The 5,235-nt window shown below is 52.3% G+C and overlaps 1 pseudogene; it reads right to left on the reverse strand.

The window, feature by feature from the left end:
* Nucleotides 1–4,596: 4,596 nt before the first annotated feature.
* Nucleotides 4,597–4,749, reverse strand: LOC138459976 (5.8S ribosomal RNA; annotated as a pseudogene).
* Between the last annotated feature and the right edge of the window lie 486 nt (nt 4,750–5,235).

The following is a 5,235-nucleotide window of genomic DNA, read 5'->3' on the forward strand; positions in this document are numbered from 1 at the left end:
GGGTGGGGTGGAAAACCTGGTTATCTGGGGCGCTGCCCTCAAACCCTTAGAACGTTGCCCTCCATAGCGGGCTGGGGCCCCTGTGAGGACCACCACTGAGTTAGGTGGCTAGTGCCCTGGATCCATGACTCTGGCTAGGACACATTTGAGCTGTGTCCTCTGGAGAGAGCCGGTCCCCCCTACTGCCTGGGCAAGTCCCAGTAGCACTTCCCTGAGACACCTACCAGACCCTGGGTCCCATCTTGGCCTTCAACTGCTGGGCTTGCTTATCCTCTCCATCTGTGCCCAGTCCCGTTATTCCCCACCTGCTCTGGGGCCTGAGTCTGAGTGAGGGCGAGCCCATCCAGCTTGACCCTGTACCACAGGGAGACATTTCCCACTGACTTTTATGGAGCCAGGGTGCAGATAAATGTAGGATGACAGCCGGGCTGATTCGGATTTAGTGGCATTGCATCATTATCCCACAGATGGAAGCTTCGCCCCACTGGCTCCTCAGTACGGCACATACACCAAATCTCAAGATGCGCTTTGTCTCATACTGAGCAGGCATACCATTGAAACAACACATCAGTAGGATAAAACTAACCTGTCACATGACGGTCTAAACCCAGCTGACATTCCCTATCAGTGGGTGAATAATCCATTGTTTGCTGAATTCTGCTTCACAATGATAGGAAGAGCCGACATGGAAGTAACAAAATGTGACATCGCTATGAATGCTTGACCGCCACAAGATATACCCATGTGGTTATTTTCTGACACCTCCTACTGGAAACACAAAAGGAAAGTCAGAAAGACCATGAGGCCCCTCTTACACGATCTGTCTTCATACAGAAAATCGAGATCTAGCAAGCTTTGGCCCTTTAGCACCATGGGATGTTTCTGTCCTCCCTGAGCTTGTCTTCAGACACCTGCATTATCGTAGGACGCGTGCACTGCCCCAGTCAAGCTCCCGACTTGCTAATGTTCCAGGAGCGGGTCGTGCCTGGCTGAAGCTGGGTGCTTGGACCCAGAAGTGACAGCACCAAAGGGCTTGCCCCACGCTTCCCTGGGTAACTGAACAAATTATAAGAGTAGTGGTATTTCAACGCTGGCCTGAAGGCCTCCCACATATTCTATAACTACCCTGTTTCCTCATAGTGCCAGACTAGAGTCTAGCTCAATAGGGTCTCCTATCCACACTGATTCTGCCGGGCTAGTTACCTTGTCTGTGGTTTACTATATAGCAGGGGGGGGCAGTGGGAATCCCGTTCATCTATTCATGCATGCCACCTATAAGATGACATGGCATTTGGCCACCTTAAGTGATTCACAGTTACTCCAGCTGTTTACCTGCGTTTCATTGAATGTCTTCACTTTTACATTCAGAGAACTGGGCAGAAATCACATTGTTTCAATACGTGCTGCAGGCCTTTGTGATGCCTTCTTTTGATTAAACCGTCGGATTGCTCTGGTGTGCACCAGTTCTAAGTCAGCTGCTAGGAGTTGACTGAGGCAAAACGCCAGTCCTGAGACCCAGGAGGGGAACGGAGAGAGGTGACTACCCCAGTTGGGGCAATCCAAATGGGATGGAAATGCCTCATCCAGCTGTGATGTGTAGCCAACCCCACTATGTGCACCAGCCTGACCCACTCAGCCCTTAAAGCCAATTTTCATCTGATGGTTACAGATTTGATTTGCGGACTTCTCTTAGCTACATTGTTTCAACATGCCAGAGGCTGTTCACCTTGGAACCCTGCTGTTGATATGTGTACGGACCAGCGTGTGATTCACACCATCTCCCCTGGATTAACAAGCAGCATTGATAGCTCACCATATGCTGCATGAACTGGGATGCTATCCAAGGCTTGGGTGTCTCTTTCAGGGCAAAGCCATTCTAGGGTGCCCTGACCTTCACAAAGAAAATAGAACTATCCCCAGAGTGGACGCTGGATTCTCCAGGAACCTTTGTGTTACTGCAACGGATGCCTGTGAGCACGCCATCTACATCACTCTGGGTTCAGGGATCTTAACCTGACTCCATTTCGATCAGCTGTAGGCAACAGAGCCATTGCCTGTCTCTTCTGAATGGTGCTCGCCCATATCTTAGGAATGACTGACGCATGTCCAACAGCTATTCACATGGTACTCACCTCCACTATGGCCTTCAAAGTTCTTGTTTGAATATTTGCTACTACCACCAAGATATGCACCTGCGGTGGCTCCACCCAGGGACTCACCCCTGGATACCATGCACACTGCAGCAGCCCTCCTATTCATTGCAGTTTAGCCCCTTCAGCTCTTAGCACCAGCAGCAGCTTGGTATGGGCCCGGCACTCCAGTACATTCCAAGGGCTAGTTGATTTGGCAGGTGTATTGTAACCGACTCCTTAGCAGATTCTGACTTCCATGGCCACCGTTCTGCTGTCTTTATCAACCAACACCTTCTCGGGGGCCTGATGAGCATCGGCATTGTACGGCTTAACTTGGCGTTCAGTTCATCTTGCAGCACCAGTTCTGAGTACAGAAAGTGGCACACTGGGCACTGGCATTCGATGCCTGGCTTCATGTCAGGGATCCGGGCTCCTCCTATAAAGTTTGAGAATAGGTTGAAACCATTTTGGCCCCTGGGGTATCCAAGCACCAGCAATCCTGAGGGAAACTTCATAGGGAACCATCTACTAGATGGGTTAATTTGTCTTCACACCTATACCCAGGTTAGACAAACGATTTGCATGTGAGGACCGCTACAGACCTACACCAGAACTCCCTCTGGCTTTGCCCTGCCCAGGCATAGTTCACCATATTCCAGGTCTAGCACGCAAGATTATGCTCCACCCCCCCAACAGAATGGGCGAGAGATCCCGGTGGTGTGCACGGCGCAGCAGGATCCCACCTCAGCCGGCGTCTGCCGACCCGCACCTTCATTGTGCCACAAAGTTTTGTTTGATTCGCGCACATGATAGACTCCTTGGTCTGTGTTTCAAGATGGGTCAGGTGGGTAGCCAACATCACCACAAACCCCGGGTGCCCTTTGTGGGCCTCCACGCCCAGCGGTGTAATACAATGTGGTCACTCTAAGAACAATCCAACCCAGTCAACAGTGGCACCGGATGCAAGTGGCCCTGTCCCCCGTCTCTGCCCTTGAGACATCCTGGCCCTGAGAGGGGCCAGGATGGTTGCCAGAGGAGGGCACGCTGGCAGCCAATCTCTCCCTGCCCGTGGACATGGTGAAACTGCAGTCAGGGGCTGTAACACTCTCCACTGGAGAGCCACCTTCCCGTGGGGCATTTTCAGCTGACACAGAGGCAGTCACGGTGCACCGCCATGGAGGAAAGTACCCCTGCGGGGGGGGGGGATGAGCCTAGGTTGTGGCCCCACAAGGGAATCTGATGTTCCGGTGACAAACTTGCCCACTGAGTTGTGTCCTCTGGCCAGAATGCACAGACCCCACCTGTTCACCTCTCAAAGGTTTCGCGCCCTCTTAAAACTCTGTTTTGAAACTACTTTTCAACTTTCCCTTATGGTACTTGCTGGCTATCTGTCTCGCGCCCATACTTATCCTTATATGGAGTATACCACCCAGTTTGGGCTGCATCCCCAAGCACCCAACTCAGAGAATATCTGATCGCAGTGCACCAGGGTTGCCACCAGGTGGGCACCAAACAGAAGCACTTGAGCCCCCTGCGATACGCTGGAGAATCTGTCTGCTGTACACCACATTTCCGGGATTGTACCTTTTTACCGACAATAAAGGTCCACAAGGACCAAAAGTTCTCAAAATGCTACCACCAATGGTTCGAACATCAAAAGATTGAACCTTTGGTGGTAGCATTGCAGGTAAATAAAAAAAGTATAGTGAGCGGAGGTTGCGGGGGAAACCCATGCAGCCCCCGTACTATGTATGTGTGTTTGCATGAGAAAGGTGCAAACTTTTGGTAGTTCGCACCTTTCTCATGCGAACGTTCCGACTGCGGCAAAATTAGCCACGGTCGGATCACTTAGATCAACATTTCCCGCACCGCTGGATGTGGAGTCAGTGCTGGCCTCTTCACTCGCTGTTACTGAGGGAATCCTGGTCAGTTGCTCTACCTCCAATTAGTGAGATGCTTACATTCAGCGGATCGCCACGTCTGATCTGAGGACATAGTCGGGGGACAGAAGCTCAGGAAGCTGGCCTCAGGCTCAGGAACCTTGGGGGGATGCCACAGCATGGTGCCTCTGGAACGGTCGAGCATGCACTGTCCGGATTTGTGCCGAAGCGTGCCTGGAAGAGGTTGCCTGACGGACATGGTTGCAAGGCCTGCACCCAGGGTCTGTAGCATGCAGGCAGTGGAGAGACAGCACAGACAGGCGCACACAGCACAGCCAGCTGACCGGAGTATGGTAAGGTGAGTTGGAGTTTTTAGGCCACCATCACCATCAGGTGCATGCTGGACACCGAAATCTCCCGACCCCATGAGGGGGGAAGCAAGGAGGCCAGGAAACGTCGATCACAAGCCTCTGTGCCAGGTCCGTGGATCCAGCAATAGTGCTGGTTGGATCTGACCTAGGGGGGAAAAAGCGAATGGGGTCCCTGCAACAGCCCCAGTTGCTCCCAGGGTGTTTGACATTCAGCGACCCTCAGACTAGCGTAGCCCCAGGCAGAACCATGGTCTGCAAGTTGAGTTTGAAGTGTTGATGGTCAAGTGTCCTGCAAATCAAACTAATTATCGCAGCTAGCTGTGTTCTTCATCTATGCATGAGACGAGTGATCCACCAACAAGAGTCACAGATAACTTTAATTTATCCAGACGTCAGCCTGTACCTACCATTCCAGGAGAGGATGGGGGAGAGCAGCACTGCCCATCGTGCCGCATGGTGAGACCCACCATTGCCCCCTCTAGCTTCCCCACTTGGGATCGTGCAATACCATTGTGGTTTATAAAAAATGAGTTCCAGGTGTTCAGCTGGTGAAGTCCACTCGCCATCTTCTATGATAGCGTGAAGGGGCATCCACTGCAATGGAGGCAGTCTGCTCCACCCCCGGGCCACCTTGCCGATCTGCTCCCTGAATGTGTCACCCTACTTCTGTTAAAGGGGGACAGAGAGGAGAGATGAAGGTGGCTAGTCTCTTCAAACCCCAGCCAAGCTGCACAGGGATGAGCTCCAGGTATCTGGACACCAAGGATGTCTGCCTGCTGCGCTGGTCTGGGGCCAGACCCTCCATGGCCACCAGTCTAGTATGACCTTCTCCTTATAGACTTAATGGGAGGA

Source organism: Ambystoma mexicanum, chromosome 4p (genome assembly GCF_040938575.1).
Source record: "Ambystoma mexicanum isolate Mex_15411 chromosome 4p, UKY_AmexF1_1, whole genome shotgun sequence".
Taxonomy (NCBI): domain Eukaryota; kingdom Metazoa; phylum Chordata; class Amphibia; order Caudata; family Ambystomatidae; genus Ambystoma; species Ambystoma mexicanum.